The 23,357-nt window shown below is 45.2% G+C and overlaps 1 long non-coding RNA gene and 1 other non-coding gene across 2 annotated transcripts in view; one reads left to right on the top strand and one right to left on the bottom strand.

Annotated features, from left to right (window-relative positions):
- The first annotated feature begins 441 nt into the window (after window positions 1-441).
- On the top strand, window positions 442-494 carry LOC118964754 (U7 small nuclear RNA). Its single transcript, XR_005051947.1, has one exon. It is a non-coding gene; the product is annotated as a U7 small nuclear RNA (small nuclear RNA).
- A 4,233-nt stretch (window positions 495-4,727) lies between these two features.
- The window catches only part of LOC149983304 (uncharacterized), a 119,775-nt gene continuing 101,145 nt past the window's right edge, over window positions 4,728-23,357 (bottom strand). Inside the window, exon 3 of the long non-coding RNA XR_016496096.1 lies at window positions 4,728-4,840. This is a non-coding gene — a long non-coding RNA (uncharacterized LOC149983304). The remainder of the gene's footprint in view (window positions 4,841-23,357) is intronic.

Genomic DNA, 23,357 nt, shown 5'->3' with positions numbered 1-23,357 from the left:
AAAAAATATAGTTTACGATATAATACTACAGTACTTACAATAGAATTATGTAGTAAACTGTAGTATACTGTGCAATACTATACTACACACTGTAGTATCCCTCGACCATGTGTAGTACTTAGTATACTATCAAAAAAATATAGTAAATACTACAGTATTATCCACAAAAAAACACTGTAGTAAATACAACAAATGTCTGCAAAAACACTAGTCTGCAAAAACTCAACCTTTTGTTACTACAGTAAATACTACAGTATTTAGTTTGCATATACCCTGCCCCCGCATCCCCCATATCCCAATGTGTGCCACTTGTAAGTGAGAAACCTACATGCCTACAAGTATAAATCATATATTGTGTCCCCTACAGGTTATTAAAAAGAACAGATGCTCTGAAGTCTCTGTTCAGAACCTAGTCCTACCTACCTACCTACAGGTTATGGAAAATGCGCTCTTTTAGTATTTCTCCAGTAGGTTTCCTCAAGAAGAAAGCCTACGCTAATATGTCAAAGATAATAACAAAAATACCACAGTAAATGCTACAGTATACGACGGTCTCCAAAAACACTACAGTAATTGTTATAATACAGTCAGTATATACATATATTTTTAAATAGCACAGTATTTATACTATAGTAAGCTGTAAATACAACAGTAAAGTCTGCAAAATTACTACAGTTAATACTATAGTATTCCTACCATAGTATATACACTAGGGCTCCCGAGTGGCGCAGCAGTCTAAGGCACTGCATCTCAGTGCAAGAGGTGTCTGTAACGGTCTTTTGCTGCCTCCAGCTCTGCCTTGGGGCGGCGATACTCTCCCGGCTGTACCCAGGGTCCCTTGCCATCCAGGATCTCTTCCCATGTCCAGGAGTCTGGAGATCGCTGCTGCTGCCCGTTACCACGCTGCTTTGTCCTTTGGTGGTGGGTGATTCTGTAACGGTCTTCTTCTCTGACGAGAAGGAGTAGTAGGAAGGATCGGAGGACCAATGCGCAGCGTGGTAAGTGTCCATATTATTTAATAAGAATAATGAACACTGAACAAAACAAACCACGACAACGTGAAATAACAAAACCGAAACAGTTCCCACAACTCAAAAGTGAAACCAGGCTACCTAAGTATGGTTCTCAATCAGGGACAACGATTGACAGCTGCTTCTGATTGCGAACCATACCAGGCCAAACACAGAAATCCCAAATTATAGAAAAGGGAACATAGACTGCCCACCCCAACTCACGCCCTAACCATACTAAAACAAAGACAAAACAAAGGAACTAAGGTCAGAACATGACAGTGTCACTACAGTCCCTGGTTTGAATCCAGGCTGTATCACACCTGGCTGTGATTAGAAGTCCCATAGGGCGGCGGACAATTGGTCCAGTGTCATCCAGGTTTGGCAGGGGTAGGCCGTCATTGTAAATAAGAATTTGTTCTTAACTGACTTGCCTAGTTAAATAAAAATACACTATTAGTCTTTTTTCCTGTTGTTCCACCACCCAACCCCAGGTGCACCCTGAGGCTCAGCTAAGGCTCTAACATTAACACAGGGTTAACACCAGCTTAAAACCATGTTTTTACTGCAGCTCCACCACCACCACATTACAAAAGTAGCCGGTGAGTAAATGTATACAGATTTAAAATCGAATGAGACTCTCTTAGGTTGTAGAGCTCCTTGTTGTTTTCTTAGACACGAATCGAAATGTACAAATACTTCTTCACTTTTCAAGTACTGAAAATACAGTATAGCTGTGAATATTCTTAATGCCATGACAACTTAAGTACACATGAATCCTATAGCCAGCCGTGATGAGATGCGACACATGAAACAATTATGGCGACAATAGACACAATCAACCATCCATGTCCGCAGACAGAAATACATACACACGCCTATAGCTAGCAGAGAATAACATCTTAACGTCTGTAATTACACAGAGAGCGCTTCAGTCCAAGCCTCAAGATGGGTATGATCAAATGGAATATGACTACACTGAGTCCATGAAACATATGAAGGGGGTTATGTTAGGGGAAGTTAGAATTTTTTTGTTCAACATTATCCTGCTAACCCAAGTGTCTCTCGGCTCTGTGTGGGCTGTCATTTGGCCGGAGATGAATCCAACACATCAGGAGACACAACTTTTATTTTCGCCTCTCAAACGAGTGGTGGGGCACACGTTTTAAAAACATTACGTTGAGGTTCAGACAGGACACATGTCAAAGGAAATAAAGTCACTCAGACGTAGTTGGGTTGGTTGTTTTAACACCCTAGGTCTGACCCCCCATCCTAGGCCCCCATCCCCTGTCTCAAAGCCTCCACACTCAACCTGGTCTCAGACTCAGCACCACTCCCCTCACATGACTGGCCTGAACCACAGAAAACAGTACACACGTTCAGTACAGCATGGGTTTACTCTATGAAGATTGTGTGTATTGATTGTATTGTTTACATTATTTTGTGTGGTATTTGTGTTAAAGTGATCTCTATTTTTGTCTCTTCTGAATAAATAAATAAACTCTACTGAACAAAAATACACACAACATGTGAAGTGTTTGGTCACTGAAAAAAAAGATCCCATAAATTGCTGAGGAGTATTTATGTCTGTAATAAAGCCCTTCTGTGAGGGAAAAAATATATATATTCTGAATGGCTCGACCTGGCTCCCCAGTGGGTGCACCTGCCTCCCAAGTGAGTGGGCCTATGATTATTTGGGGGCCTATGCCTTATTTACATAAGTAATCAGACCCTTGCTATGAGATTCGAAATTGAGCTCAGGTGCACCCTGTTTCCATTGATCATCCTTGAGATGTATCTACAGCGTGATTGGAGTCCACCTGTTGTAAATTCAATGGATTGGACATGATTTGAAAAGGTACACACCTGTCTATATAAGGTCCCACAGTTGAAAGTGCATGTCAGAGCAAAAACCAAGCCATAAGGTCGAAGGAATTGTCCGCAGAGCTCCGAGACAGGATTTTGTCAAGGCACAGATCTGGGGAAGGTTACCAAAACATTTCTGCAGCATTGAAGGTCCCCAAGAACACAGTATCCTCCATCATTCTTAAATGGAAGAAGTTTGGAATCACCAAGTCAGAGGCAGGGAGACTAGTCACAATCGAAGGAAAAGATGAACGGAGCAAAGTACAGAGAGATCCTTGATGAAAACCTGAAAATAGCTGTGCAGCAAAACTTCCCATCCAACATGACAGAATTTGAAAGAATCTGTAGAAACTCCCCAAATACAGGTGTGCCAAGCTTGTAGCGTCATACCCAAGAAGACTTGAGGTGTAATTGCTGCCAAAGGTGCTTCAACAAAGAATTGAGGAAAGGGTCTGAATACTTATGTAAATGTGATACTGCAGTTTGTTATTTTTGTACATTTGGGGAATTGTGTGTAGATTCATGAGGGGGAGGAAACTGTTTAATCCATTTAACAATAAGGCTGTAACGTAACAAAATGTGGGAAAAAAAGGGGTCTGAATACTTTCCAAATACACAGTATTTACAAAAAAATTGATTTCTCTTGTATTTCATGGGGGTTATTGTTTTCCCCTTTGTTGTCCTCTATGTAATCCCTAATACAGATGTGACAGTAACAGACAATGAGGTATGGAGTCATAGACCTAGTCTTGATGAAGTGTCCAGACAGCATAAGTGACATATAACCTGCAAAGTTTGTATATCCTGCAAAGCTAGACACTTAATAAGCTAGTAACAAATGGGCATGTTTTATTGACAAAATGCGCTGACGTAAAGTGTCGCTTTTCAAGAAATGTGTCATCAACATCTGTCATGAACATTTTGAGTGAAAAACAAAAAAAATACAAAAGATCTAGTTTGACTCTGAGAATAATTTGTAAGAGGAATATGATACATTTGTTACAGAGCCATATTGAAAAGGTCTCACTTCCCTGTCCTTTTGTACTCTTGGAACATTGTGCTCTGGTGAGTAACATTTTCCAATATTTTGATTACATTCAATGTGGCAAATCAACATAAAACTTGACCAGCCCTCCTTGCCCCCATAGTCCAGAGAACAACCCTGTATTTAACCTACCTTAAGTGCTTTTAAGTGCTTTTCCAGACTGTTTTACAAAGAAATCCAGAATGAGTCTAGGGTGCTGTGACATGGTGTTTGGATAAGAGGTATGAACCCTGGAAAGGCAACAAATCTTAGAAGTGAAGCTAAGGAGCTCATCCTTCTCCAGCCAGCCAGGAACACGTTCAGATGACATAACAACCCTTCAAGGTCAAACTATACCCCTCCCTCCATATCTCCCTCGCTTCCCGCCACCCTCTCTTCCCTTCTCCCCAGTACATGACACCCTGTCCCTTTCCTTCCCTTCCCACCCAAGCACCTGACACCCTTCCTACCCCCTCCCTCCTTTGTAACTTACACCCACTCTCTATCCCTCCCTCCACTCTTTCTGACACCCTGGCTGATTCACGATTTTTCCACCCTAATTCCGAAGTGTGCACCTGCACACTTTCGTGCACCAATTTAGCAATGGTGGAAACTCCCTCCTGCTAATCCTTACACCAAACCTTTTATTTTAAATCTATGACAGGGAGTGTGCAAGTGCATACTTCACGAGAAGGGTGGAGAATTGGGACATAGCCCCTCTCTGTCCCTCCTGAACTTCCTTCTGCAGGCCATCTGCCCCCCTTTACCACCTCTCCCACTCCCGTCCAGCTCTCCCACCTACTCAACGGGTGCTCACACACACCCAGGCACGTACACACACACACTCCACAGAGCTCAGCACTGTCAACGCACTCCACAGGGGTCCCGCCACAATACCACAGATCAACACCAGGGGGAGTCTCACCATCTCAGGCTGCACCTGCATCAGAACACGGAGAAGTAGCTAAGAGTGACATTTGAAATACTATGTAAATCTCTGTAAATGACCATTCACGATATACAGTGCCTAGTGAAAGTCCACACATCCCTTGCACACCGTCTTCACATTTAAAAAGGATTACAGATTTACACAACCTATTCCACATTTTCTCAAGTGAAAGACATTTTCAAAATTCATACAACAAAAAACGAAGATGTCTGGATTGCATGTCTTTACACCTTTGTTTGGCAGCCATTACAGCTTTGAATCATTTTGAAAAATATTCTAGCAACTTTGCACAACTCTTAGGGCAACATATGTCCATAGGTTTTGTCAAAATTGCTCAAGCTCAGTAAATTTAGTTGGGAACTATTGATGGATGGCAATATTTAAACACTGTCTCTGATAATTTTAGTCAGGACTGAAACTAGACTACTCAGGAATACTGGAACCACATCTATTGCTCTCCATCGATGATTCACAACCAAATTTACTGAGCTTGAGCAATTTTGACAAAAACAATGGATACAGTGGGGCAAAAAAGTATTTAGTCAGCCACCAATTGTGCAAGTTCTCCCACTTAAAAAGATGAGAGAGGCCTGTAATTTTCATCATAGGTACACTTCAACTATGACAGACAAAATTAGAAAAAATAATCCAGAAAATCATATTGTAGGATTTTTTTATGAATTTATTAGCAAATTATGGTGAAAAATAAGTATTTGGTGACCTAAAAACAAGCTAGATTTCTGGCTCTCACAGACCTGTAACTTCTTCTTTAAGAGGCTCCTCTGTCCTCCACTCGTTACCTGTATTAATGGCACCTGTTTGAACTTGTTATCAGTATAAAAGACACCTGTCCACTACCTCAAACAGTCACACTCCAAACTCCACTATGGCCAAGATCAAAGAGCTGTCAAAGGACACCAGAAACAAAATTGTAGACCTGCACCAGGCTGGGAAGACTGAATCTGCAATAGGTAAGCAGCTGTTCATTTTTTTCTCAGTCATAGTTGAAGTGTACCTATGATGAAAATTACAGGCCTCTCTCATCTTTTTAAGTGGGAGAACTTGCACAATTGGTGGCTGACTAAATACTAAGAAGTGTGCAAGGTCTTATTTTAAATTATTCACAGCTGTCATGGCTGCCAAAGGTGCTTCCCCCAGTGGCAGTTGGTGCCGTTTAAGATGAGGGTGGCCAAATATTTTTAAATCGAGTTTTTCAACAGGATCGGCAAAATGAATTCACCCCTGATCACACGTAAACACAGTTCACATTCATAGCGACCACATACAAACAGCAGGATCACTTTGATCATTGTAGCTATAATTCCTTCTCACATCTATGCGCTCTCTTTCTGTCACCTTTTCCCTTCACTTGAGGACTTCAGTGCACAACAGATCAGCTGTCTGTGACCAGGCGAAAACATCTTTCCAAGCCAAACCTTCATATCATAACCGCTAACTGCTACACACAGCCTACATCATTGTCACCATTATTAGATAACGTCATAATCAAGATATCTATTGCCATATCTATGAATCAAAATGTTAATAAAATGTTATACAATGTTATTTGTCACGTGCCGAATACAACAACCTTACAGTGAAATACTTACTTACAATCCCTTAACCAACAATGCTTTAAGAAGGTAAGAAGATAAATGTGTTAAGTAAAAAATAGATAAGAGAAATAGGAAATAAAAGTAACAAATAATAAATGTAACAAATAATGAACCATGTGACAATTAGACATGGTGGTCTGTGATTAGAGTTTGATCTTGTTTCAGGTTCATATTACACCCTGGGGCGGCAGGGTAGCCTAGTGGTTAGAGCGTTGGACTAGTACCTGTTGCAAGTTCAAACCCCTGAGCTGACAAGGTACAAATCTGTCGTTCTACCCCTGAACAGGCAGTTAACCCGCTGTTCCTAGGCCGTCATTGAAAAATAAGTTAAATGAAGGTAAAATAAAAATATCTATGCATGGCGGCACCACAGAGTGATGTCACGACACACTGTAGCGGCATTATAGTCAGAACAATGCTGTGTATCTGTGTATTGCCCCCACCTGCTGGTAGGAAAGATACATTGACTCGCCCATGTGTGACAGAAAACTACCTTGGCATGTTATAGAAGGTACCAGACTATTTTAACTTATTTTTGAGAAACTTGAGAAACTTACCCCAACCCGCTATTTACTTCCTCATCCTCTTTGTGCAGTACGGGGGCTCTGAATAAACATGAACACATTTTCCAAAAACACATAAATACCTCATTTAAATCAATTTTGTGTGACTCGAGCAGTGTCCCCTATCCAGCGGTTTCATTTTCCGTGTATATAACGGTGCGGATAAAATTTGTAATGACACAATTTCATGTGTACAACATCTAAAGACCTGCATAACTATACTTTTTCAATTTCTAACAGCACTTATTTGAGTGTTTTAGCATAATTTGTTCATGTTTTTTCCGAGCCCTTGTACTGCACAACGAGGATGAGGAAGTGAATCGCTGGTTGGGGTTAGTGAAATCGCAAAGAAAAGTGTCTGGACCCTTTTACATAAAACAATTGAGATTTGGTTGTAAAAAAGCTAGATTCCCCATTGACATACCTATATCTACATATAGGTCACTAATTCACTAGTCTTTTAAAAGCAGTCATAATGACAGCTTGGTGGTCAACGTTGTTTATGTTGCACCATTACACATCAGGGCCGCAGGGTGGAAGGTCTGTGCTGTACTGTCTAATTCCGTGTTTATGGTCTGCCTTTTATAACACAGAGAGAGAAAACAGATTGGGCTGAGGCTGCTGCTGCCCTGGCCACAGGCACACGGAAATATCATCATGTCCCCTCCTCCCTCACTCCTAGTCCTAACCCTCCTTCCTCACTTCTAGTCCTAACCCTCCTCCCTCACTCCTAGTCCTAACCCTCCTCCCTCACTCCTAGTCCTAACCCTCCTCCCTCACTCCTAGTCCCAAACCTCCTCCCTCACTCCTAGTCCCAAACCTCCTCCCTCACTCCTAGTCCTAACCCTCCGTCCTCACTCTGCTAATTGACGCCTTGTATACCATCCACTCATCTGGCAGCCCTATAGTTCTGTACAGCTAGAGCGACATCACAACGTTGTTTTTATTTACTTTTATTGACTAATCAGCTGTAAAGCAAATTGCCCGTTGAAGATAATAAATATCCTCTACTCTACTGCCAAAACACAGAAGGTTATAACTTAAACCCAAATCATGTGCTCTCGGCCATACTCACTCCTCCTGTTAATTGATCCTTCAGTAGCAGTCACCCATCTGGAAATTCCTCAGTTCTGTTCAGCAAGGGCAACAGCGGCACAGACCTACTCTAGAACTTCTTTACCTTAAAGGTGAATACAAGCTTAATGAATGTATTTCTACGCATGTGCATGCGCTAGGGTGGAGTAAGATTTTTTTAAGTATAGTGGCTAGTGCAGTGTTTTCCACATTTTTTCTAGTCCCATACCCCTTCAAACATTCAACCTCCAGCTGCGTACCCCCTCTAGCACCAGGGTCAGCGTATTCTCAAATGTTGTTTTTTGCCATTGTAAGCCGGCCACACACCCACTCACACATATGAAACATTTATTATACATAAGGATGAGTGTGCGTTTTTGTCACAACCCGGCTCGTGGGAAGTGACAAAGAGCTCTTATAGGACTAGGGCACAAATAATAATATAATAATCAATAATCAATAATCAAACCTTATTTGTTGTTAAAAAATTGTGAATAACTCACCACAGGTTAATGAGAAGGGTCTGCTTGAAAGGATGCACATACCTCTGCAATGTCGGGTGGAATTGGAGAGAGACTCAGTCTTAAATAATTTTCCACACACAGTCTGTCCCTGTATTTCGTTTTCATGCTAGTGAGGGCCGAGAATCCACTCTCAGATAGGTACTAGTTGCAAAGGGCATCAGTGTCTTAATAGCGCGATTTGCCAAGGCAGGATACTCTGAGCACAGCCCAATCCAGAAATCTGGCAGTGGCTTCTGATTTTATTCAATTTTCACAGAAATGCTTGTTGCAATTTCGATGAGGCTTTCTTGTTCTGATATCGGTAAGTGGACTGGAGGCAGGGTATGAAATTGATAACATCTCCAGTTTTTTGTGTCGTCCGTTTTTGGGGAAATATCTGCGTAATTGCACACCCAGCTCACTCAGGTGCTTCACTATATCACATTTGAACATTGTCTGTAAGCTTGAGTTCATTTTCACACAAAAAATCATACAATGATGGAAAGACCTGTGTGTTGTCCCTGTTGATGCAGACAGATAAGAGCTCCAACTTCTTAATCATTGCCTCAATTTTGTCCCACACATTGTATATGGTTGCGGAGAGTCCCTGTAATCCTAGATTCAGATAATTCAGGGGAGAAAAAACATCACCCAGATAGGCCAGTCGTGTGAGAACCTCGTCATCATGCAGTGTGAAAATTATGGTCAGTAAAGAAAATGTTAAGCTCGTCTCTCAATTTAAAAAAAAAAATGTGTCAATACTTTGCCCCTTGATAACCAGGGCACTTCTGTATGTTGTAAAAGCGTTACATGGTCACTGCCCATATCATTACATAATGCAGAAAATACACAGGAGTTCAGGGGCCTTGCTTTAACAAAGTTAACCATTTTCACTGTAGTGTCCAAAACGTCTTTTAGTGGATGCTGCAGTGTACCCAAGCGTGTTAGGAGCAACTGCTTGCGCGCGTTACCACTCCACTATGTCTCCCTGCTTTTGCACCATCAGTACAGATACCAACACATCTTGACCACCAAAGTCCATTTGATGTCACAAAGCTGTCTTGGTTCCAGTGGTTTGCAGAAGAGGATGTCTTCCATAATCGACCCCCCATAATTGTAACGGACATATACCAGGTGCTGTGCCAGGCCAGCCACGTCTGTTGACTCATCCAACTGTAACACATAGAATTCACTGGCTTGTATGCGAAGCAGTAATTGTTAAAAAATGTCTCTTGGCATGTCATTGATGCGTCGTCAAATAGTGTTGTTTGATGAAGACATTGTCTGTATAGTTTTTTGGGCCTTTTCCCCAGCATTGTCCCAGCCATATCCCCGGCAGCAAGAATAATTTAGTCCTCCACAATATAATTAGCTCACCATATAAGACACTTCTATCCCCTCCTTATTAATGGTATCTGTTGCTTTTATACATGACTTACTACTCAACATACATCTTAATTCTCGCTCAAAAAACTCCCTTGGCTTATTTTTCTAATTGGCATGGTTTGTTTCTAAATGTCTGCGCAAGAGTGAAGGTCTCCCGTGGGAGAGTAACAGTTCATGTGATTGGATGTTAATTATTTGACTAGGCTACCTGTATTTGACATTGTGTTGTTATTTCGCTGAACACAAGAAAAAAAATGTATATATTTTTGGCAGTGAAATGAGGCTACTCAAGCGAGAAAAAAATATCACCCAAATGTATAGCCATGTTGGAAAATCTAAATGGACCGTTTGAAAATGTGAATCACATTTTTATTTGGCGTACCCCCGATGGCATTACGCATTCCCCAGTTTTGGAACAGCCGGGCTAGTGGCTACATACTGGTAGTAACTCTTCACCCATGTCATGACTCCTACCGAAGGTGGTCGGGTGGCGCTCGGTGGTCGTTGTCATCGGCCTACTAGCTGCCACTGATCCTTTTCCCCCTTTCTGTTTATTGGTTTCACCTGTATTGTGTTTAGGCTGATTAGTCGGGCTATGTTAACCAGTAGGCCCACCTGATCTTTGTGCGGGATTGTTTGTGTAACTAGTGTGCACCTTTGAGTTTAACGTGTTTCCCATTTCGTGGGTTTTGGCTGGACTGTTTAAGTCCCCGTGTTTGGGGCATTTGTTTTGTGTGCTCCCTGTGTTTCGTGGGGTGGCTTATGTTCGCCGTTTGTGCATTAAATAGCACTACCCTGAACTCTCTGCTTCCTGCGCCTGACTTAGCACCCACTACACCCAGATCGTTACAACCCAATGTTTAAAAAGTTTTGTTGACTGCCAGATGTAAAGCAAATTGACGCTCTGAGATAACAAATATAATCTATTCTACTTTATCAAACTTTTAGTGTAAACAAAAATAACCTTTTTAGCGCCATAACACAGACAGTTATAACGTTAACCCAAATCCAGTACTGCACAACTTGACATTACAGGAGGGTGTGCACTGTGCAATTTATTCAACATGCCTCAAACGTAAACAGTAGCACATACTCACACCAGCTACTACACTTACGTTTCGAATGACTCACAAAATTCCAAAACCTTTGATGGTACTTTGAAGATAATACACTGAATGTAATACAGTTACAAATATGTAACTCATTTTCAGGTAGTATCCAGTTCAATGTGTTTTCTCTTCCTAATCATTTTTGGTGGAGGTTCTAGTTCAGGGGAAATGTCTGTAGGCTGGTGCTAGGGCTGCTGCTAGTGGGTGCTGAGGGGCAGGGAAGGAGGGATGGTGGGAGGCAGGGAAGGAGGGAGTGTGGGAGGCAGGGAGGGAGGGAAAGTGTAAAGCTGGGATGGGTGGGTTGCAGAGAGAATAAGAGGGCAGGGAGGGCTGTTGGTGGGTGGCTACTGGTGGGTGCTGCATGCAGCCTGCTGGAGTAGGGTGCGAGGCTACTGGTGGGCGAGCATGGATCACACCAGGAAGATTAATTAGCCTCTGACAGTGAGAGCTAACATTGCAGGGCCATCTGGAGTGTGTGGAACTTTAGGAGACTCTAGAATCGTGCTGTGTTCTTATTGATGAAACACTGTCCCCCAGACACCATGCAAATGACAGATTGGAGGGCAGTGGAGCAGGACATACATCAACACAGGGTGTGACCTTTATTATAATCAGAGAAAGGTCATGCAGCGGTCATTTACAGAGTATCACATTGAAAGTAACTGTGAAAAGAGACCTTTCTGTGTTTGCAAAAATTGTCGAAAGAGGGTGGTGCGCACAATTTGGTTGCAGAACACAGGAGAGTTCTCATAGAATGCCAGCAAAAAAGTTTCCATTTACATGTTGCTTATGAGTGCATTTCACAATACTTTTGGATGATAATTGGATTTTAAGAATCATATGAATGGCCTGATATAAGGTCCTGATATAATGTTTGTGTCATCACAAATCAACTGCATTATACTTCAACCAGTAAAATGGCTCTTTGGCTAGCTTTGTAATTCAGCCTATGTCAATGAGCGTTAGCATTCTAGTTAACTGCTGCACCCAAAATAGGTATTTTGCAAAGATCACAACCACATTTCCATGGAGAACAAGAGCACCTCCTCCCAGCTGCCCACTGCACTGAGGCTAAGTAACACGGTCACCACTGATAAATCCATGATAATCGAACATTTCAATAAGCGTTTCCCAATGGCTGGCCATGCCTTCCTCCTGGCTACTCCAACCCCAGCCAACAGCTCCGCACCCCCCAAACGGGTGCACTTCAGCCGCGCTCAAGGTACTAAACGATATCATAACCGCCATCGATAAAAGACAGTACTGTGCAGCCGTCTTCATCGACCTGGCCAAGGCTTTCGACTCTGTCAATCACCGTATTCTTATCGGCAGACTCAGTAGCCTTGGTTTTTCTAATGACTGCCTCGCCTGGTTCACCAACTTCTTTGCAGACAGAGTTCAGTGTGTCAAATCGGAGGGCATGTTGTCCGGACCTCTGGCAGTCTCTATGTGGGTACAACAGGGTTCAATTCTCGGGCCGACTCTTTTCTCTGTATATATCAATGAGCTCTTGCTGCGGGCGATTCTTTGATCCACCTCTACGCAGATGACACCATTCTGTATACTTCTGGCCTTTCCTTGGACACTGTGCTAACTAACCTCCAAACGAGCTTCAATGCCATACAACACTCCTTTCGTGGCCTCCAACTGCTCTTAAACGCTAGTAACACCAAATGCATGGTTTTCAACCGTTCGCTGCCCGCAACCGTCCGCCCGACTAGCATCACCACCCTGGACGGTTCTGACCTAGAATATGTGGACAACTATAAATACCTAGGTGTCTGGCTAGACTGTAAACCCTCCTTCCAGACTCACATTAATAAACATCTACAATCAAAAATCAAATCTAGAGTCGGCTTTCTATTTCGCAACAATGCCTCCTTCACTCACGCCGCCAAACTTACCCTAGTAAAACTGACTATATTACCGATCCTCGACATCGACGATGTCATCTACAAAATAGCTTCCAACACTCTACTCAGCAAACTGGATGCAGTCTATCACAGTGCCATCCGTTTTGTTACCAAATCACCTTATACCACCCACCACTGCGACCTGTATGCTCTTGTCGGCTGGCCCTCGCTACATATTCGTCGCCAGACCCACTGGCTCCAGGTCATCTATAAGTCCATGCTAGGTAAAGCTCCGCCTTATCTCAGATCACTGGTTATGATAACAACACCCACCCGTAGCACACGTTCCAGCAGGTATATCTCACTGATCATCCCCAAAGCCAACACCTCATTGGACCGCCTTTCCTTCCAGTTCTCTGCTGCCAGTGACTGGAACGAATTGCAAAAATCGCTGAAGTTGAAGACTTTTATTTCCCTCACCAACTTTAAACATCAACTATCTGAGCAGCTAACTGATCGCTGCAGCTGTACAAAGTCCATCTGTAAATAGCCCACCCAATCTATCTACCTCATCCCCATACGGTTTTTATTTTATTTACTTTTCTGCTCTTTTACACACCAGTGTCTCTACTTGCACATCATCATCTGCTCATTTATCACTCCAGTGTTAATCTGCTAAATTGTAACTATTCGCTCCTATGGCCTATTATTGCCTACCTCCTCGTGCCTTTTGCACACACTGTATATAGACTTTCTTTTTTCCACTGTGTCATTGATTTGTTTATTGTGTTATTGGCTTGTTTATTGTTTACTCCATGTGTAACTCTGTGTTGTTGTCTGTGTCACACTGCTTTGCTTTATCTTTGCCAGGTCGCAGTTGCAAATGAGAACTTGTTCTCAACTAGCCTACCTGGTTAAATAAAGGTGAAATAAAAACATTTTAAAAAATATTTGTAAAAATCTTAGCGACTGTTTAAACAATAATCAAAACAACATTGTAAGTGTATGAGAACCCAAAAAGATTTTGGGGTGTAGAAGTTGTTTAATATAGCAGTCAACCTATTTCCTGTAATCTCAAAATGAGTAAATGTTTTGTTGCATGTAATAACGTTTATTTTAAATGTCTACTTCAAATGGAGTACACTTTGTTAATAAAATGTATTTAAACTCCTTATGGCTTGAATCCCGCTTAGGGGATTGATATGACAACAGCCAGTTAAAACCTGTTGACGCGGGAACTACACCCCCCCCCCCCCCCCCCCCACGTTCAACTCAAACGGTGGCGCAGGGAATGCAAAAATATTCTTAGAAATATTTAACCTCCACACATTAACAAGTCCAATACCTCAAATGAAAGATAAACACCTTGTTCATCTACCCAGCATGTCAGATTTTTAAAATGTTTTACGGCGAAAACACAGCATCTATTTATGTTAGACCACCACCAAAACAAAGAAAAAACATAGCCATTTTGTCCAACAAAAGATAAAATGACAAAAGCAGAATTAAAAGAAAAATCATTCACTAACCTTTTGAAAATCTTCATCAGATGACAGTAATATGATATGTTACACAGTACATTTATGTTTTGTTCGATAATATGCATTTATATCCATAAATCTCGGTTTACATTGACGCCATGTTCAGAAAATTCTCCAAAATGTCCGGAGAAATTATAGAAAGCTACGCCAGATAACAGAAATACTCATCATAAACTTTGACTAAAGATACATGTTCTACATATAGTTAGAAAGATACACTTGTTCTTAATGCAACCGCTGTGTCACATTTTTTTTTACGTTACGGAATTAGTTTACTATGCAATAATCTGAGACGGCGCTCAGACGTAACAATATTTCTCCGCTATGTTGGAGTCAACAGAAATACAAAATTACAACATAAATATTCCCTTACCTTTGATGGTCTTCGATCAGAATGTAGTGGAAGGAGTCATACTTACCCAATACATTGTTTTGTTTCATGTAAGGGCGTTCGTCTGTAGGAGGAAGAGAAGCGGACCAAAGCGCAGCGTGGTGGTTATTCATGTTTTAATAAATCACTACACATGAACAAACTAACAAAAACAAGAAATGTGAAAACGCAAAACAGTCCTATCCTGTGACAACAAACACAGTGACAGGAACAATCACCCACAAACACACAGTGAAACCCAGGCTACCTAAGTATGATTCTCAATCAGAGACAACTAATGACACCTGCCTCTGATTGAGAACCATACTAGGCCGAAAACATAGAAATGCCCCAAAACATAGAAAAACAAACATAGACTGCCCACCCAACTCACGCCCTGACCATACTAAATAAATACAAAACAACAGAAATAGAGGTCAGAACGTGACAGTACCCCCCCCCCAAAGGTGCGGACTCCGGCCGCAAAACCTTGACCTATAGGGGAGGGTCTGGGTGGGCGTCTGTCCACGGTGGCGGCTCTGGCGCGGGACGCGGACCCCACTTCACCATTGTCTTAGTCCGCCTTATTGTCCGCCTCCCTGGCTTACTCACCATGACCACCCCTCTCAATGACCCCACTGGACAGAGGGGCTGCTCGGGACAGAGGGGCAGCTCGGGACAGAGGTGAAGCAGCTGCTCGGGACAGAGGGACAACTGCTCGGGACAGAGGGGCAGCTGCTCGGGACAGAGGGGCGATAGCAGCTCGGGACAGAGGGGCGGCAGCAGCTCGGGACAGAGGGGCAGCTGCTCGGGCGGCCCCTGGCTGACTGACGGCACTGGCGGCCCCTGGCTTACTGGCGGCCCCTGGCTGACTGGCGGCACTGGCGGCCCCTGGCTTACTGGCGGCCCCTGGCTTACTGGCGGCACTGGCGGCCCCTGGCTGACTGGCGGCACTGGCGGCCCCTGGCTGACTGGCGGCACTGGCGGCCCCTGGCTGACTGGCGGCACTGACGGCCCCTGGCTGACTGGCGGCACTGGCGGCCCCTGGCTGACTGGCGGCCCCTGGCTGACTGGCGGCACTGGCAGCCCCTGGCTGACTGGCGGCACTGGCGGCCCCTGGCTGACTGGCGGCACTGGCGGCCCCTGGCTGACTGGCGGCACTGGCGGCCCCTGGCTGACGGGCGGCACTGGCGGCTCCTGGCAGACGGGCGGCACTGGCGGCTCCTGGCAGACGGGCGGCGCTGGCGGCTCCTGGCAGACGGGCGGCGCTGGCGGCTCCTGGCAGACGGGCGGCGCTGGTGGCGCTGGGCAGACGGGCGGCGCTGGCGGCGCTGGGCAGACGGGCGGCGCTGGCGGCGCTGGGCAGACGGACGGCGCTGGCGGCGCTGGGCAGACGGACGGCGCTGGCGGCGCTGGGCAGACGGACGGCGCTGGCGGCGCTGGGCAGACGGACGGCGCTGGCGGCGCTGGGCAGACGGACGGCGCTGGCGGCGCTGGGCAGACGGACGGCGTTGGCGGCGCTGGGCAGACGGGCGGCGTTGGCGGCGCTGGGCAGACGGGAGGCTCAGCTGGTGTTGGGCAGACGGGAAGCTCAGCTGGTGCTGGGCAGACGGGAAGCTCAGCTGGCGCTGGGCAGACGGGAAGCTCAGCTGGCGCTGGGCAGACGGGAAGCTCCGGCAACGCTGGAGAAGAGGAAGGCCCTGGTAGCGCCGGAGAGGCGGGAGACTCCGGCAGCGGCGCCGGACAGGCGGGAGGCTCCGGCAGAGGCGCCGGACAGGCGGGAGGCTCCGGCAGAGGCGCCGGACAGGCGGGAGGCTCCAGCAGAGGCGCCGGACAGGCGGGAGGCTCCGGCAGCGGCGCCGGACAGGCGGGAGGCTCCGGCAGCGGCGCCGGACAGGCGGGAGGCTCCGGCAGAGGCGCCGGACAGGCGGGAAGCTCCGGCAATGCTGGAGAAGAGGAAGGCCCTGGTAGCGCCGGAGAGGCGGGAGACTCCGGCAGCGGCGCCGGACAGGCGGGAGACTCCGGCAGAGGCGCCGGACAGGCGGGAGACTCCGGCAGAGGCGCCGGACAGGAGGAAGCCCCTGTAAGGATGGGCCGGAGAGACAGCCTGGTACGGGGGGCTGCCACCGGAGGGCTGGTGCGTGGAGGTGGTGACGGATAGACCGGACCGTGAAGGCGTACTGGAGATCTTGAGAGCAGGGCTGGCACCAACCGCCCTGGCTGGATCTTCACCCTAGCCCGGCAGATGTGGGGAGCTGGGATGTAGCGCACCGGGCTAAGCACGCGTACTGGGGACACCGTGCGCACAACTGCATAACACGGTGCCTGACCAGCACCACGCCGCCACAGTTAGCACTGCTAGGAGCACTGTAGTGCTGAGATGGCACAGGACGTGCAAGGCTAGGGAGATGCACAGGAGGCCTGGTGCGTGAGGCTGGCACAGTCTTCACCAGACCCCTCGCACGCACCTCAGGATGAGTATGGAGAGCTGACCCCGGTGCCATTAACTCCCTGACACGCTCCGTCGGGCGAATGTCGTGCCTCATGCACCAAACCAGCAAGTCCCTCATGTCACTCTCCTCCAATCTCCCCATTAACTCCTTCACAGTCTCTGCTTCGCTCACCTCCAACACCAGCTCTGGTTCTGAGCTCCTCCTTGGCTCCTCACGATAAACGGGGGGAGTTGGCTCAGGTCTGACTCCTGACTCTGCCACACTCCCCCTGTGCCCCCCACCCAATAAATTTTTGGGGGTGACTCTCGGGCTTCCGTCCGCGCCGCCGTGCTTGCTTCTCAGAATGCCGCCTCTCTGCTTTTGCTGCCTCCAGCTCGGCCTTGGGGCGGCAATATTCTCCTGGCTTAGCCCAGGGTCCTCTCCCGTCGAGGATTTCCTCCCATGTCCAGAATTCCTTACTACGTATCTCCTGCAGCCGCTGTTGCTTCTCCTGCTGCTCCTGCCTGTTGACACGCTGCTTGGTCCTGTTGTGGTGGGTGATTCTGTAAGGGCGTTCGTCTGTAGGAGGAAGAGAAGCGGACCAAAGCGCAGCGTGGTGGTTATTCATGTTTTAATAAATCACTACACATGAACAAACTAACAAAAACAAGAAATGTGAAAACGCAAAACAGTCCTATCCTGTGACAACAAACACAGTGACAGGAACAATCACCCACAAACACACAGTGAAACCCAGGCTACCTAAGTATGATTCTCAATCAGAGACAACTAATGACACCTGCCTCTGATTGAGAACCATACTAGGCCGAAAACATAGAAATGCCCCAAAACATAGAAAAACAAACATAGACTGCCCACCCAACTCACGCCCTGACCATACTAAATAAATACAAAACAACAGAAATAGAGGTCAGAACGTGACATTTCATAATGTTCAATTCTAGTGTCCATGTAGTAGCATATGCTACCACTTTCAGCTCAAATGCCCAAAAAATGACTTCTGGTCCAGAATAATTGCGCATCAAAACTTCCAAATTACATATTACAGGTCGACGAAACTGGTCAAACTAAGTGCAGAATCAAGCTTCAGGATGTTATAAACGTACAAAACGAATGGCATTCCAACTGGACAATCCTAGTTCATCTGGGGCTGACTGGAACAAAGGAAGCTCTCTGTCCAAAGCGTGCCTTCACGCACTCAAAAATCCTTGCGACACCTACAGTTTTTGACCCCATTGGGTCAAAGTTCACAGCATATGCATCATTAAACGCTCTACTGAATGAGGACATCTAATGGAAGACACAGGAAGTGTTTCCAGATCCATAACTGGTTGGGAAGGGAGGGGGCAAAGACGTCAAAGTTGCCCCAACTTTCAGGATTCCAAAACTAGTTTGGAAGATTGCCTGCCCTGTGAGTTCTGTTATACTCACAGACATAATTCAAACGGTTTTAGAAGCTTCAGAGTGTTTTCTATCCAATAATAATAATAATATGCATATATTAGCAATTTGGACAGATTTTTATGCAGTTTACTATGGCGAACGTAATTCATCCAATGGGGAAATACCGCCCCCTATCCTGAACACGTGCAGGGCGCCAAATTCAAAACAACAGAAATCTTATAATTAAAATTCCTCAAACATAGAAGTATTTTACACCATTGTTGTTAATCCCACCACAGTGTCCGATTTCAAAAAGGCTTTACGACGAAAGCACACCAAATGATTATGTTAGGTCTGCACCTAGTCACAGAAAAACACAGCCATTTTTCCAGCCAAAGAGAGGAGTCACAAAAAGCAAAAATAGAGATAAAATGAATCACTAACCTTTGATGATCTTCATCAGATGACACTCATAGGACTTCATGTTACGCAATACATGTATGTTTTGTTCGATAAAGTTAATATTTATATACAAAAATCTGAGTTTACATTGGTGCGTTATGTTCAGTAGTTCCAAAACATCCTGTGATTTTGTAGAGAGCCACATCAATTTACAGAAATACTCATAATAAACATTGATAAAAGATACAACTATTATGCATGGAATTATAGATACACTTCTACTTAATGCAACCGCTGTGTCAGATTTCAAAAAAGCTTTACCGAAAAAGCACACCATGCAATAATCTGAGTACAGCGCTCAGACAACAAATCAAGCCATACAGATATCCACAATGGTGTGGAGTCAACAAAGTCAGAAATAGCATTATAAATATTCACTTACCTTTGATGATCTTCATCAGAATGCACTCCCAGGAATCCCAGTTCCACAATAAATGTTTGATTTGTTCGGTAAAGTCCATAATTTATGTCCAAATACCTCCTTTTTGTTCTTGCGTTTAGCCCAGTAATCCAAATGCTCAATGCGCAATAGCTTAGTTCAGATGAAAACTCAAAAAAGTTATATTACAGTTCATAGAAACATGTCAAACAATGTATAGAATCACTCTTTAGGATGTTTTTATCATAAATCTTCAATAATGTTCCAACCGGAGAATTCCTCTCATGTGAACGCGCGTGGTCAGCTCATGACTCTCAGGCAGACCTCTGACTCAATCTCCCCTCATTCCCCCCTCATTTACAGTAGAAGCATCAAACAAGGTTCGATAGACTTACATCTAGTGGAAGCCTTAGGAAGTGCACTTTGACCCCATAGACACTGTTTATTTGATAGGCGAAGAGTTGGAAAAACTACAAACCTCAGATTTCCCACTTCCTGGTTGGATTTTTTCAGAGGTTTTTGCCTGCCATATGAGTTATGTTATACTCACAGACATCATTCAAACAGTTTTAGAAACTTCAGAGTGTTTTCTATCCGGATCTACTGATACTATGCATATACTAGCAACTGGGCCTGAGTAGCAGGCAGTTTACTATGGGCACCTTATTCATCCAAGCTACTCAATACTGCTCCCAGCCATAACAAGTTAAATCATATGAAATAATGTCATTAAAATAAGTTGACTCACCCACATACGTAAAATTCATGGGTGCCCACGTATTCATTTTGAAGCATGGGCCGTGTTTAACAGCATCAAAACCATGATGCATCATGGTTAAATTGTGACCTACTGACTGATCTACAAATAATATTGAATCGTTAGTTATGATTCAAAGTGATTTGCAGATTAGTCAGTCTTGGCTTAAAAGTCGGCTGCAATGTTGAACATGCCCATGGTTTAATTTAGTTGTGTTTTTCTGGTCAGGCAAGACGACGCAACAACCAATGGGTGAATTCCTGTCGGTTCACGCTTGGTTCACACACATAAAAAAAATACTATAGTGTATACTATGGTAGGAATACTATATAATTCACTGTAGTATATTTGCAGACTTTACTGTAGTATTCACCAGTAGCGGTGCATGGGTAAAATGCAGTAGAGGTCATAGGTAAAATGACTGAGGAAGCAAAGCCAGTTAAAAAAAATCCATATTACAACCTGTTGTGATATTTGCATTGTTTGCGCTATAACCCATTTGTTCATACGTCACCGATATCTACAATAATGCCTTGACAACAGTCACACAGTGGCAGAATAAATTCAACTAAACTGTCACGTTCTGACCTTTATTTTCGTTGTTTTGTATTTATTTAGTATGGTCAGGGCGTGAGTTGGGTGGGCAGTCTATGTTTGTTTTTCTATGTTTTGGGGCATTTCTATGTTTTCGGCCTAGTATGGTTCTCAATCAGAGGCAGGTGTCATTAGTTGTCTCTGATTGAGAATCATACTTAGGTAGCCTGGGTTGCACTGTTTGTTTGTGGGTGATTGTCTATGTTAGTGGCTTGTGTCAGCACAGGTCTCATTTTGTAGCTTCACGGTCGTATTTGGTTTATTGTTTTCGTTACTCTTTTGCATAGTGTTCAGTCTTTCTTTATTAAAGATTCACCATGGACACTTACCACGCTGCGTATTGGTCCTCAGATCCATCTCGCCTCTCCTCTTCAGATGAAGAGGAGGACGGCCGTGACAGAATCACCCACCAACCAAGGACCAAGCGGCGTGGTAGAAAACAGCGACGACAGCAGCAGCAGCAGCAACAACAACAGCGGCCGGTATCACAGGACTCCTGGACTTGGGAGGAGATACTGAACGGAGAGGGACCCTGGGCACAGGCTGGGGAATATCGCCGCCCCAAAGCAGAGCTGGAGGCAGCGAAAGCTGAGCGGCGGCGATATGAGGAGGCAGCACGGCAGTGCGACAGGTACGAGAGACAGCCCCAAAATTTTTTGGGGGGGGGGCACACGAGGGGTGGAGCTAAGCCAGGTAGCAGACCTGCGCTCACTCCTCGTGCTTATTATAAGCAGCGAGATACTGGGCAGGCACCGTGTTATGCGGTTAAGCGCACGGTGTCGCCAGTACGTGTCCATAGCCCGGTGCGCTATAGGACAGCCCCCCGAGAGTGTCATGCGAGTGCGGGCATCGAGCCAGGGCGTATGGTGCCTGCTCAGCGGGTCTGGTCGCCGGTACGCAGTTTTGGCCCAGGGTATCCTGCGCCGGCTCTGCGTGCTGTGTCTCCGGGGCGCTGGGAGGGTGCAGTGCGTCCTCTGCCCGCGCTCCGCTCGTGCCGGGCGAATGTGGGAATGGAGCCGAAGGGAGAGGTGCGTGTAGTAAGCACTAGATCTCCCGTGCTTACCCACAGCCCGGTTCAACCTGTGCCTGCACTCTGGACGGTCCGGGCTAGAGTGGTTATCCAGCCTGGGGAAGTGGTGCCAAGGTTGCGCACCAGAGCTCCAGTGCTCCCCCACAGCCCGGTCTTTCAGGTGCCTCCTCTTAACCCCAAGCCTCCTGAAGGTCTTCCCAGCCTGGTGGTTCCTGTGGCAGCCCCACGCACCAGGCTGTCTCTCTGTCTCCTCCCTGCAGGTGGTCCTGTCTGTCAGGCCAGACACAAACCACTCCTCAATAAAAGGCACATAACAGCCTGCTTGGAATTTGCCAAAAGGCAACTAAAGGATGCTCAGTCCATGATAAAAAATATTCTCTGGTCTGATGAAAGCAAGATTGAACTCTTTGGCTTGAATTCCAAGCATCACGTCTGGAGAAAACCTGGCACCATCCCTAGGGTGAAGCACGGTGGTAACAGTATCATGCTATAGGGATGTTTTTCAGCTGCAGGGACTCTGAGACTAGTCAGGATTGAGCGAAAGATTAATGGAGCAAAGTAGAGAGAGATCCTTTATGAAAACCTTCTCCAGAGTGCTCATGACCTCAAACTTGGGTGAAGTTTCACCTTCCAACAGGACAACAACCCTAAACCACAGCCAAGACAACGCAGAGATGGCTTCAGAAGTGGCTTCAGTCTCTGAATGTCGTTGTGGAGCCCAACCAGAGCCCCAGACTTGAACCCGATCTCTGGAGAGACCAGAAAATAGCTGTGCAGTGACGCTCCCCATCCAACCTGAAAGAGCTTGAAAAGATCTTCAGAGAAGAATGGGAGAAACTCCCCAAATACAGGTATGACAAGCATGCAGCATCATACCTAAGAAGACCTGAGACTGTAATCACTGCCAAAGGTGCTTCAACAAAGTACTGAATAAATGGTCGGAATACTTACACTACCGTTCAAAAGTTTGGGGTCACTTAGAATGACTATTGTAGTTGGAAATTGGGTCACTGTCAAGTTTGGGGTCACTGTTGTAAATTACTATTATAGCTGGAAATGGCAGATTTTTTAAATGGAATATCTACATAGGCGTACAGAGTCCCATTATCAGCAACCATCACTCCTTTGTTCCAATGGCACGTTGTGTTAGCTAATCCAAGTTGATCGTTTTAAAAGACTATTTGATCATTAGAAAAGCCTTTTGCAAATATGTTAGCATAGCTGAAAACTGATGTGCTGATTAAATAAGGTATAAAACTGGCCTTTAGAACTAGTTGAGTATCTGGACCATCAGCATTTGTGGGTTCAATTATAGGCTCAAAATGCCCAGAAACAAAGTACTTTCATCAGAAACTCATCAGTCTATTCTTGTTCTGAGAAATGAAGGCTATTCCATGTGAGAAATTGCCAAGAAATTGAGCTGTCAGAGCTTCTG

The sequence above is a fragment of the Oncorhynchus mykiss genome, chromosome 5, assembly GCF_057628025.1.
Source record: "Oncorhynchus mykiss isolate SJ-2025 chromosome 5, ASM5762802v1, whole genome shotgun sequence".
Taxonomy (NCBI): Eukaryota; Metazoa; Chordata; class Actinopteri; order Salmoniformes; family Salmonidae; genus Oncorhynchus; species Oncorhynchus mykiss.
The sequence above is the reverse complement of the archived record's forward strand: the minus strand, read 5'-3'. Positions and strand labels throughout refer to the sequence as shown.